Source organism: Microcaecilia unicolor, chromosome 2, assembly GCF_901765095.1.
Source record: "Microcaecilia unicolor chromosome 2, aMicUni1.1, whole genome shotgun sequence".
NCBI classification, from domain to species: Eukaryota; Metazoa; Chordata; class Amphibia; order Gymnophiona; family Siphonopidae; genus Microcaecilia; species Microcaecilia unicolor.
Genome location: NC_044032.1, coordinates 309,467,244 through 309,481,050, shown reverse-complemented (window position 1 = coordinate 309,481,050; position 13,807 = coordinate 309,467,244).

Here is a 13,807-nt window from a genome sequence, read left to right as displayed (position 1 = left end):
AACAAAACAGGGCACACTCTGACCTGGTTGGCAGGGGGGAAAAGCACCATGGGAGTAGAGCCCAGTACCCTAACACCCAACACAATGCATTGGTAATGTGACTCTGCAGGGCACCTAACAGAAAAGGTGTCACACTCACCCGAGAGCCACATCGCAACCAGGGAAAGGCTGTCGGAGGATACAACACATTCTGCTGTCATGGAGGTGGATATGGCATTTGAGGCAGGGATACAGGCTGGCAAAAAAGGTTTTTAGTTTTATTTTTTTAGTTTGGAAGGGGGTTGGTGACCACTGGGGGAGTATGGGGAGGTCATCCCCGATTCCCTCCAGTGGTCATTTGGTCAGTTGGGGCACCTTTTTGAGGCTTGGTCGTGAAAATAAAAGGACCAAGTAAAGCCGGCGAAATACTGCTTAACGCCGCTTTTTTTTTTTCCCATTATCGGCGAAAGCCGGCCATCTGGTAGCCACGCCCATGCCCGCCCATGTCCCGCCTTCGCTAATCTACTGACACGCCCCCTTGAACTTTCGCCGGCGAAGCGACAGGAAAGCGGCGATGCTGTCAAAAATGCTTTCCATTATACCGATTTCGCCAGTTTTCCGAAATCGCTGGCCATCTCCCGATTTATGTTGGGGAAATGGCCGGTGATCACTTTCGAAAATAAGTGGCTAGTAACATAGTAGATGACGGCAGAAAAAGACCTGCACTGTCCATCTAGTCTGCCCAACAAGATAAACTCATATGTGCTACTTCTTGTGTATACCTTACCTTGATTTGTATCTGCCATTTTCAGGACACAGACTGTAGAAGTCTTGCCCAGAACTAGCCCCATTTTCAGGACACAGACCGTAGAAGTCTTGCCCAGAACTAGCCCCACCACCCAAACACCAGCCCCGCCTCCCAATCTCGGCTAAGCTTCTGAGGATCCATTCCTTCTGCACAGGATTCCTTTATGTTTATCCCATGTATGCTTAAATTCCGCTACCGTTTTCATCTCCACCACCTCCCACGGGAGGGCATTCCAAGTATCTACCACTCTCTCCGTGAAAAAATACTTCCTGACATTTTTCTTGAGTCTGCCCCCCCTTCACTCTCATATTATGTCCTCTCGTTCTACTGCCCTCCCATCTCCGGAAAAGGTTTGTTTGCGGATTAATACCTTTCAAATATTTGAACGTCTGTATCATATCACCCCTGTTTCTCCTTTCCTCCAGGGTATACATGTTCAGGTCTGCAAGTCTCTCCTCATACGTCTTGTAACGCAAATCCCATATCATTCTCGTAGCTTTTCTTTGCACCGCTTCCATTTTTTTTACATCCTTAGCAAGGTACGGCCTCCAGAACTGAACACAATACTCCAGGTGGGGCCTCACCAACGACTTATACAGGGGCATCAACACCTCTTTTCTTCTGCTGGTCACACCTCTCTCTATACAGCCTAGCAACCTTCTGGCTACGGCCACCGCCTTGTCACACTGTTTCGTCACCTTTAGATCCTCCGATACTATCACACCAAGATCCCTCTCCCTGTCCGTAACTATCACACTCTCCCCGCCTAACACATACTTCTCCCGTGGATTTCTACTCCCTAAGTGCATCACTTTGCATTTCTTCGCATTGAATTTTAATTGCCAAACCTTAGACCATTCTTCTAGTTTCCGCAGATCCTTTTTCATGTTTTCCACTCCCTCCCCAGTGTCCACTCTGTTTTTTGAGGGGGTACTTGGGGGTACTGAGTACCGGCACCTTTTCCATTGTCTGCCAAAATTGACCTTTGGACCCCAAGTTTTAATGAATTTGCTCAGGCTCTACACACAAATTCTGCCTTGTCATAGATTCTGCGACTGGTTGCAGAGGGCTGGCTATTGTGGGGAGGGTCTCTCAGTGATTACCCCACCCTGAAGGATGGCCTGGCATTTGAGTACTGGCACCTTTTTTGCTAGAAAAAACACACTGGTATTAACACTGGTAGGATAGGGCCATTATTTTAGAAGTGCTATTCATGATATTGATATCCATATACCCTCAAATCCCCATCTATGTCGCATAAACATTCAAAGCACCATTTTAGAACAGGGGACCTGTGAACGTTCATGATTCACTGATATCAATGTATGGATGTTTGTGAAAGAGCTGTGTCTGGGACGTGGCCAGGACACGACTGGTGTGGTGTCACGGGTGGATGTCAATGTGGGTTAACATTTAGTGCAGTGAAGTCTGGGTCAAAAAGTGTAGATGTTAATATCTACATCTGCTATAAGAAACGTCTAAAAGCTACTATGATCTGGTTTTAGTGGAGATCAAATGTGTGGTCTGATTGCCATAATTGTCTACAATTGCCTGTCATGTCACAAGCTTATCTATCTTGCTTTGTGTTTGCATACCCTCAGGAAAACATAGCCCCCAGTCCATACTTATCTCCTGCTCTCTGCCAAACTCTCTCTTTCTACCCCTAATCTCCAAGTGTACAGACATCCTGCCCCAGTGTATGCTTGTCCATCTGTATTTTCCTATCCCATAGTCCCCACTCCCCCAAACCCACCTGTTCCCTGTCTCTCAATGTACAGGAACCAGCTCTGTGGATGCTGTGGGTGCTTGAGTACCCCCAATATTGAACAAACTCCTTTTACTGTGTCCACTGAGGGACAATTTGCTTTGAGTTTAGCACCCCAAACATTTTGAAAAGTTGGATCCTATATCTCAGTATCCTTGTGTTTTGCTATTATCTATCCAACTGGCTGTATTGCTGTCGCGCTCTACTGGTAGTGTATTGTTTTGTGCTGGTTTGTGGTGCAGAATGCTGGTAGGGGAACACCTTGTTAGCTGGGAAGATAATAGTGTTGGTGGTGAAACATATAGTAGAATATTTTCAGGAGACATTTGCTTTCGAAAAAATGAATGAGTGGCCATTGTAGACCCTGCTGCTTGAAGATCATAGGGGGGATAGGAGGAGTAACAGGAAGCATTTCTATCACAAGATATACAGGGCCAGGACTCATATCTCATAGATGAACAGAGCCTCACCAGATTTTGCTTTGATAAGGCTGTCATCCATCATCTGTGTCAGGAGCTAGACCCCCTACTACAGTCCTAAACATGCAGGGACCAACGTATGCCAGTATACCTGAAAATAAATTCCTCCCTTGTCTTTTTTGCCATAGCAAGCTTCTGGAGAGATGATCTAATTCTATGCTTGCTCCTTTGTGAAATGTAGTCTTACTTCTATTAGGAAAATTAAAACTATATGCATACTATTGAGAAATCTCAGGATTGAATCCACCTCTTTGGATTGATTTGGATGAGGTGGAAACCTTAAAAACCATCTTAAAGCATGGGTGGGGCTACCTTCTCAAACCTACAGTCTCACTTGAATACCATAAAAGAATACATAACCCTCTACTCCCTGTACCTTATACTTACACTGGCTTGTTTTTCCTGTCTCCAGCTGGTATCTCCTCTGCTCAGGTGTGCCTCTCACCAGCCTGCAATATCTTCTCTGTTTAGACCTTCCTCTTCTATCTAGCCTGCAGTCTCCTTTCTCTGTTTCCAGCCTGTCTGCCACCACTCTTCCTGGGCCTGCTTACTCTCTGCCAGCATGCAGCCTCTCCTGCTTGGGATTGTTTCTCTCTCCCTCTGCCAGCCTGCCATGTCTCAACTCACCTTCCTCCTTGGGCTGCTCCACCTCCTCTCTTCTGATTGGCCAAAATTGTGTAGTAAGTATAATATATTTTTTAAAACAAAAAATTTAAAACATTTTTTTTTGAATAACTGTTTTGTTTCTTTCAGTTAATGAAGTGAGGAATAAGTTTGTTTTTTTTTAATATGTGATGCTCAGAAGCAGAGCCATTGCTTGAAAAGTGATTATGCTGATGTTTTGTTTTCTTTTTATGTTTTTAGAAGGTAAAAATTGTTTTGACAGTGGCTCCTCTACTCTATATAAGTTCATATTTTTCATAATAAGGATTTTTACTGATGATTATATCTATAGAAGGTGGGTCATATGCTGGACATTTAATTGAACCTTGTACCATCTGTTGTGATAGTACCATCACTATCACCATGTTGATAAGCTGCTTGCACACAAATTTTGTGATGCCATTTTACAAACAATGCACAGATTTGAAGCAGATGTGCTGTAATGTTGATTGGGTGATCCCAAATGTTGGAGTGTATTCCAAATCATGCTCAGAAATACATACTATAGGGGCCTTTTTACTATCCAGGTTTGCAAGCAGGAAATCGGCCCTGGGTTTGCTCAGCAGAGCAATGGTAGTGCCAGCTTCCTATGCATGCTGTTTCCAGTGCTAGGAATTTTTAAAAACTTTCTAGTGCTGGGTTAGCACAGGAGCCCTCTCTGCCTCCTATACAGGAAGTGGTAAGAGCTCCTCTAGCAAATGCCTGTGTGCCAATGTGTTTCATTAATACATGGCCATTTACTGGCCCTTTAAAGAAAATTACCTTTTACCCATGGCAGTAAAAGGTGGCCTCAGCGCGCAGTAATCCCGCATGCTGACACCACCGCGGGCCACCTTTTAATGCCCTTTGGTAAAAGGACTCCTTTACATTTTAGAAAATTTCCTCATTAGTTTTTCTACCACTTCTGAGACACATATAAGTGAAAGCAAAAGGAGGAGGGGTCAATTATGCTTAGCCATCTTATGATTATCATCTTTAAAAAGTAAAAAAAAATTCAGAGAGATGCTCATTAATTGGTTCTTTTATACATAAACAGCTTCATTTTAGATAAGTTGTAGAAGTGGGAATATAGACATTTTTTGCGAAAACCTCTAGAACCTGTGACGTTATACAAATGCAGGACTGAGTATTTAAGCCTATTGTAAAATTAACATATCTCCGACCCCTAACAAAGACCATCAAAAACATAGAGCACATCAACGGTGAAATCTCAAAATATATAAGTACATAAGTTTTGCCATACTGAGACAGACCAAAGGTCCATCAAGCCCAGCATCCTGTTTATAATAGTAGCCAATCTAGGTCACAAATACCTAGCAAGATCCTAAAAAAGTACAAAACATTTTATGGTGCATATCCCAGAAATAGTGGATTTTTCCCAAATCCAACTTAATAATGGTCTATGGATGTTTCCTTTAGGAAGCCGTCCAAACCTGTTTTAAACTCTGCTAAGCTAACCACCTTTACCACAGTCTCTGTCAACGAATTCCAGAGTTTAATTACACGTTGAGTGAAGAAAAAGTTTCTCCGATTTGTTTTAAATTTACTACTTTGTAGCTTCATCGCATGCCCCCTAGTCCTAGTATTTTTGGAAAGCGGAAGCAGATGTTTCACGTGAATGTCAAAAATATAAATAGACAAGTGTACCCAAGGATGCCCCTGAAGCTGAAAACAACTTACAGGAACCTACAGCAGATTGCCCTGCCCTCATAGAACAAGTATATAGGGCTAGATTCTATATATATCTGAATATTTCCCTGCATAAAAAAGTACACTATCAGGCTTATTTTCGAAAGAGAAGGACACCCATCTTTTGACACAAATCGAAAGATGGGCGTCCTTCTCCCAGGGTCATCCAAATCAGTGTAATCAAAAGCCGATTTTGGATGTCCCCAACTGCTTTCCGTTGCAGGGACGGCCAAAGTTCACGGGGGCGTGTTGGAGATGTAGCGAAGGTGGGACTTGGGCGTGCCTAACATGTGGAAGTCCTCGACCCATAATGGAAAAAAAAAGGGCATCCCTGACAAGCACTTGGACGACTTTACCTGGTCATGTTTTTTTTACGACCAAGGCACAAAAAGGTGCCCGAACTGACCAAATGACCACTGGAGAGAATCGGGGATGATCTCCCGTTACTCCCCAAGTGGTCACTAACCCCCTCCCACCCTCAAAAAAATCTTTAAAAATATTTTCTGCCAGCCTCTATGCCAGCCTCAAATGTCATACTCAGGTCCATCATAGCAGTATGCAGGTCCCTGGAGCAGTTTTAGTGGGTGCAGCACACTTCAGGCAGGTGGATCCAGGCCCATCACCCCCTTACGTGTTACACATGTGGTGGTAAATGTGAGCCCTCCACAATCCACCACAAACCCACTGTACTCACATCTAGGTGCCCCCTTTCCCCTTTAAGGGCTATGGTAGTGGTGTACAGTTGTGGGTAGTGGGTTTTGGGGGGGCTCAGCACACAAGTTAAGAGAGCTATGTACCTGGGAGCAATTTCTGAAGTCTACTGCAGTGCCCCCTAGGGTGCCCAGTTGGTGTCCTGGCATATCAAGGGGACCAGTGAAATATGAATGCTGGCTCCTCCCATGACCAAAGGGCTTGCATTTGGTCATTTCTGAGATGGGCGTCCTTGGTTTCCATTATCACCGAAAATCAGAAACGACCAAGTCTATGGACGACCATCTCTAAGGACGACCTAAATTTCAAGATTTGGGCGTCCCCAACCGTATTATCGAAACGAAAGATGGACATCCATCTTGTTTTGATAATACGGGTTTCCCTGCCCCTCCATCGAGATGTTTTGCGAGTACATCCTCAGCAAAACTTGGGTGTCCCTTTCAATTATGCCCCTCCACGGCATATTTTCTAAAGCATTCTTATATTTTATAGAATAGGTTTAAATTTCCACACAATATATAGAATATGCCAACGCCTCTCCATGTGACCATATTTAGTCATGGCCCTTTACGCCATGTTTTACTTGGCACAAACCATGATGCCTAAATTAGGCATAGAGCAGGTGTATTCTATAACAAAGCACATACATTTTAGAAATGCCCATCCCTGCCCATGGCCATGTCCCCTTTTCAACTATCAGGGGCATTTTCGAAAGAGAAGGGCGCCCATCTTCCGACACAAATTGGGAGATGGGCGTCCTTCTCTCAGGGTCACCCAAAATCAGCATAATCGAAAGCCGATTTTGGGCGTCCTCAACTGCTTTCTGTCGCGGGGATGACCAAATTTCCTGGGGGCATGTCGGCAGTGTACCGAAGGTGAGACAGGGGCATGCTTAATAGATGGGCGTCCTCGGCCGATAATGGAAAAAAGAAGGGCGTCCCTGATGAGCATTTGGCCGACTTTACTTGGTCAAAAAGGTGTCCGAACTGACCAGATGACCACCGGAGGGAATCAGGAATGACCTCCGCTTACTCCCCCAGTGGTCCCCAACCCCCCTCCCACTCAAAAAAAAATTTAAAAACTTTTTTTCCAGCCTCTGTGCCAGCCTCAAATGTCATACCCAGCTCCATCTCAGCAGCATGCAGGTCCCTGGAGCAGTTTTTAGTGGGTGCAGTGCACTTCAGGCAGGTGGACTCAGCCCCCCCCCCCACCTGTTACACTTGTGGTGGTAAATGTGAGCCCTCCAAACCCCACCCCGAAACCCACTGTACCCACATCTAGGTGCCCCCCTTCATCCCTAAGGGCTATGGTAGTGGTGTGCAGTTGTGGAGAGTGGGTTTTGGGGGGCTCAGCACCCAAGGTAAGAGAGCTATGCACCTGAGAGCAATTTATGAAGTCCACTGCAGTGCCCCCTAGGGTGCCCGGTTGGTGTCCTGGCATATCAGGGGACCAGTGCACTACGAATGCTGGATCCTCCCACGACCAAATGCCTTGGATTTGGTCATTTTTGAGATGGGCATCCTCGGTTTCCATTATTGCCGAAAACCAAGGTCGCCCATCTCTAAGGTCAACCTAAATGTTGAGATTTGGGCGTCCCCGACCGTATTATCGAAACAAAAGATGGACACCCATCTTGTTTTGATAATACAGGATGCCCCGCCCTTTCACAGGGACGTCCTCAGAGATGGGCGCCCTTAGAGATGGTAGTCCCCATTCGAAAATGCCCCTCCACGTGACTTAGAATTTAAGCACACCACATTACAGAATACACTTAGCGAATTGTACGCATAAATCTTAATGCCAATTAGTGCTGATAGTTGTTTGTTAACATCCAATTGACAGTGCTGATTAGCTAGTTAACCAATTAAGTTACGCAGACTGTTATAGAATACACTTTGATTTCCACATGGAAATTAGGGTGCGATATATAGAATCCCAGGGATAGTGTCTATGAGGTCCCCGTGGCATCCCAGGTGTTCAAGCAGCACCTGCAAGGAAAAACATCTAGTGCTACCTGCATTGGCAGTACAAACCATATTGCATTGTATACAAAATGTATAGAAATTATGCATCTTGTATGGGATGCAAAATGTATAGCACAACCTGAGGGTGAAAGACGATTAGAGCCAGATATGGCATCTGAAAAATCCACATGGAACAAATTTCCACCGAAGCGTATTCTATAAGCAGCACCTATATTTAGGCATGGTATATAGATTACACTCATCACAGCACTTAAACTACACACATCCATTTACACCAAGGGAAATGTGCTGTAAATCCCGGTATGTAGATTTTATTTTATTTATTTATTTATTTATTTGTACCCCGCGCTTTCCAACTCATTAGCAGGTTCAATGCGGCTTACATAGTATATCAAGTTAACAAAGTACTATAGAATGGATACAGTTGTAATATAGTAAATAAAGCTGTGTTCGTAAGATGCGGATAGGTAAGATGGGTAAAGAAGGAGCACAGAAGAGGTAGGGAGTGGGAGGATGGTGTGTATTGGGATTAGCGTGTTGATTAGTATGGGAGAGTGTATAGGGGGGGCGGGTAGGAAGAGGAATGTAGTAGAAGGATTTAATAGGGAAGCATATTCCAGATTCTGTCTTCATAGACTGATCATAGTAGCGTAAATGGACTTACAGTTTAAGTCAGATCATTAGTGTAGGCTTGCTTGAAGAGGTAGGCTTTTAGCAGCTTCCTGAAAGGTAGATGGTCTTTGACTATTTGAATGGATCTTGGTAAGGCATTCCAGAGTTGGCTGCCTATGACGGAGAAGTTGTTGTTACATTTGGATGCGTAATATGTTTTATACTTAAGTTCTTTGCAATTGGGGAGATGTAAGTTGAGATAAGTTTGAGAAGATTATGAACCATATCTGGCTGGAAGGTCAATTAGATTGTGCATGTAACCTGGGCATTCTCCGTAGACAATCTTGTGAATCAGGGTAAGGACTCTAAAATATATTCGTTCAGTAATAGGGAGCCAATGGAGTTTTTCACGGAGAGGTGATGCGCTTTCAAATCGCGACTTACCAAAGATAAGTTTGGCTGCTGTGTTCTCGGCAGTTTGAAGTTTTTTCAGGATTTGGAACTTGGATCCAATGAAAATACTATTGCAGTAGTCAACGTGGGTAAGTACAGTTGATTGAACCAAGTTGCAGAAGGTTTTTAGGGGAAGATATGGTTTCACTCGTTTCAACATCCACATCATATTGAACATTTTCTTTGTTGTAGCTTTTGTGTGATTTTCCTTAGTTAGATGGATTTAGGTGCACAGGCCATATTCTAAAACAGTGCAGTAAATTTTGGAACGCCTACAAAACACCCATTTCCCCACTCATAACCACACCCCTTTTTAGCTGCACATATTAGAATTTAGGTGCAGTGTATTAGAGAATACGCTTAGTAAGTTGTGTGCATAAATTCTAATTATTGTCAATTAGTGCTCATTATTGCACATTAAGACCTGCTATCAATGATGATTAGCTTGTTAAACCAATTAAGTTATGCATGTTATTACTGAATATGCTTGGGTTTTGGCGCAAAATACTTGGCGCTATATAGAATCCAGGGGTTAGTGCTAAATGTCTTGTACCTATGGGCAGCGCTATATGTTTTGTACCCGGTGCATGACAGATAGCACTGACCACAGGTGAAAAACATATGATGCTAAATATATAGCACTAGGTGCAGTGCAAAATGTTTAGAGCAAGACATAGAGCCCTGTTTGTAGCAGGACATAAACTACACATATACCAACCCTCCCGGCAATGACCTGGCCTGCTCTGTGCCTGTGTATCTTGTGATCACTATATATATCGCACCTATTACTGAGTCCTAACATGCTAGTGGAAGGAGGAGGCTAGGAGGGAGAGTGATTTCTCTGACAAGGCATCAGACTTTCTTTCCCTTTTGGTCCTCCAAAATGAGGACAGGCTATTTAGGGAGGGCAGGTTGAGGGTGTCCTTACAGCTGATGCTCCCCCTCTACCACTAGGACCACTCCCTGCTATCCATGGTGTTGACCATGAAGCCCAGGAGCCACAGTGGGTAGATGGAAGTCCAGCAGTCTCCATGTGGTCCTGCTGCCAGCCTTTACCCACCTACACAGTACAATGAAGGGGGTTTGGGCTAAGATATGCTTTTGACAGTGGCCATGAGGATGCTGCTTCATGTATGGGGAAATAAGTACATATGCATTGCATATGGGCCTGTATGTATTTTGGAAGATAAAACAACAAGGCAGACCTTGTAAAAAACACAGTTTTTATTAATAGATTAAAAGTTCAAAGAAATTTAACATAAATTGCCTGACATGGCCATGTTTCGCCAGTATAAAATGGCTGTGTCAGGGGTTAGTGGGTCACTGTAAATGAAAATAAAGTCATTCAGTATCTAATAACAAAATCCTATAAGAGCATAATTATAAATAAATAAATAAGCTATAAAAACACAAGAGAAATTCTTAGAAGAACTCTTAATAACAGCACCATACTAAAAAACCTAATGTCTAGGTGCCAAAACAATGTACAAAAGTAAAACAATAAAACAACCAATCTTATGCAGGTCCCGGTTAAATATTGGTCAGGACCTGCAGGTGGTCAGCAGCAGTCGGGCCAGACTGCCTGAACATGGCCCAACGTTGAATATTTGGGTCTAACTTAGCCAGCGACAGTCAGTGTTTAAAAACACGCTGACCACCGCCAACTGAATATTCACCAGAGATTCTCTAGCATGGACTCCTGAGGCTTAAAAACTAGAATAGAACAAGATAAGTGGTATTACTCAAGGTAAGTCTTAATTTATTGTACTTCTAAGAAGTGCACCTAGCACAAAAGGGCACCAAAGGATTACTGAAAGCAATGAGCCAATCAGGAAACAGGGACTACATACCACAGATAAGTATGGGCTGACTATAACAGACTCTTAAGAAACAATATTTTTCTGCCTGGATTGTGGATGTTTACTTAACCTAAAGGTCACAAGTTCAAGGCTAGCTTGTGCCCAATATCTATTAACATTGGGGAAAAATTGCTGAAATTTAATGATACAGGAAAGCAATATAAAGCACAAAAGAAGTACCAAGAGCCTTCAAAAACGGGACAAGTCCTTTTATTCCACAGCGTAGATCAATCTTGTATATCAAAACTCTATCTTGTATATCTATAACCAAAATTGGGCCGTGTTTCAGTGCACAGCACTAGCGTCAGGGTTCATTTGTGATCTAAAGTCCAATGAAAACTTGTCCAGCATAACTGCTAGAGACAAAATGGCAGGAACTTGGTCCCGAAACTATTCCAAATGTCTTGGCATAGCGTATCCTTGTTTGTAGTGCAAGAGGTCGTGGCAGCCATTTTTAGCCACAAAGGGGCAGGAGCGAGGGACCTTCACTCCTGTCCTCAATGACCCCCACGGACCACCAGGGACTTCAGGTAGACCTCAGAGGGCCTACTTAGATGACAGTAGGGGGGTTGAGAATGGCGGCAGCCTGGGTGGAGGAGGAGGGAAGTCATGACCTGCTTTGTAGGTGGGGCTCGGAGGGGGGGAGGAATTTTTTAAAAGGTTATGCAGGTCCTAGCCAATATTCAGTGCTGGGACACATAGCTAGTTTACGGAAAGGTGCTCCAATTAAGCAGCTCTCCACTGGAAGGATTAAGGGAAGTCACCCCCTTAATCCTCCAGTGGTTGCTGCCCTGCCTCCGAATTTGAAACTGGTGAGGGATACTGGGCTCTGTGATAGCTTCAGGAACTATGGACTTTCATGGTACTAATATTTTTAAAATTAATTTCTTATATACATTATCACCTGCAAGCCTAATGGCTATTGAAGAAGTATTTATTCAGGTACAGTAGGTATTTTTCTGTTCCCAGAGAGCTCACAATTAAAAAAAAAAAATCAAAAGGAACTGCAGTGGGATTTAAATTGGGGTCCTGGGACCCCTGGTTTTCTACTCCACATAATTTCTATGTAGTCATTTTATAACATAGAAGTTCCTATGCTGCCACAATGATGTCTATGTCCTTTGTTCATAGTGTGGACTTTTCAGTTTATTTAAATGAATGTTGTGACAAGGCAAGCCCCAGAGATTCCCCAGTGAAGCAGTTGAGCCCAGAACTATGGGTCCCAGAAGTCCTTGCAAGAATGAGAGAAGAGAGTAGTCCTAAAAAAAATGGAATGGATTCCCAGCCCCAGCAGGGGGAGCAATGGCTCGAGGCAGGGTGAGCCTGTTACTCCCTTCCCCACTAGAGGGAGAAGAAAGGATGAAGCTCAGTTTCCCTGGCTTCGCCATTAGTATATAATTCCCCCCAGCTGTGAGAAGGGGAGAGCAGATTTCCTGGAGGCTCTCAGTCACCAGGAGAGAGGGGAGACGAATGGAGAGAGAGATTCCATGGAGTATGTGGAGGAAGGAAGTAGCCTGCCACTAGAGCTGCCTAAGGGAGAGGAGCCAGCTACCATGGAGTGGGAGAATTCAAAGGTTGCCCTGACCAGTACTTAAAGGCAGTGGAGGAGGCCACACTGGGCGTGGTGCTGAGAGGTGGGAGAAACTACCAACCCTGCTCCTTACAGGGTTCCCTCTGTGCTGTGAAAAGGCAGGTGATTTGTGGTACTACTACTACTACTACTACTACTTAGCATTTCTATAGCACTGCCAGGGTTACGCAGCGCTGTACAAGTTTAAACATGGGGAAGGACAGTCCCTGCTCAAGAGAGCTTACAATCTAAAGGTAACAAACTATGTAGTAAGTGTAGGTATCATGAATGAAGAAGGTGGTTAGGCGCCAAAAGCAAGGGAGAAGAGATGGGCTTTGAGTAAGGACTTGAAAATGGTCAGGCAGGGCGCATGGCGTATGGGCTCGGGAAGTCTGTTCCAGGCATAAGGTGATGCGAGGTATTGGTTTGATATGCAAAGACTGTCCATGAAGATTTGTTCTGAACTGTTGTGCTATACTGGAAGTGTGCTGAACTCTTACTGAACCCTTCTAAAGGAAGGGGGAAGGGAAAGCTCAGGCCTAGAAGAGGGCCTGAACTCATGAGGAGCTGAATGTTTGCTGAAGGATTTTGGTACCTGGACTGTACCTTTTTTTCTTTTGAAGAATCTTATGAGGACTGTACCTTTTTCTTTTGAAGACTATATTAAGAGGGCTGTACCTTTTGTTATGAAGAATTAATTATGATTTTTGGTATGAAATTGCCTAATAAACAAAATTACAGAGCACATCCGAGGACATGGATTACTGAGACCGAGTCAGCACGGCTTTTGTGTGGGGAAATCTTGCCTGACCAATTTACTTCAATTCTTTGAAGGAGGAAACAAACATGTGGACAAAGGGGAGCCGGTTGATATTGTGTATCTGGATTTTCAAAAGGCGTTTGACAAGGTACCTCATGAAAGGCTACAGAGGAAATTGGAGGGTCATGGGATAGGAGGAAATGTCCTATTGTGGATTAAAAACTGGTTAAAGGATAGGAAACAGAGAGTGGGGTTAAATGGGCAGTATTCACAATGGAGAAGGGTAGTTAGTGGGGTTCCTCAGGGGTCTGTGCTAGGACCGCTGCTTTTTTAATATATTTATAAATGATTTAGAGATGGGAGTAACTAGCGAGGTAATTAAATTTGCTGATGACACAAAGTTATTCAAAGTCGTTAACTCGCGACAGGATTGTGAAAAATTACAAGAGGACCTTACGAGACTGGGAGACTGGG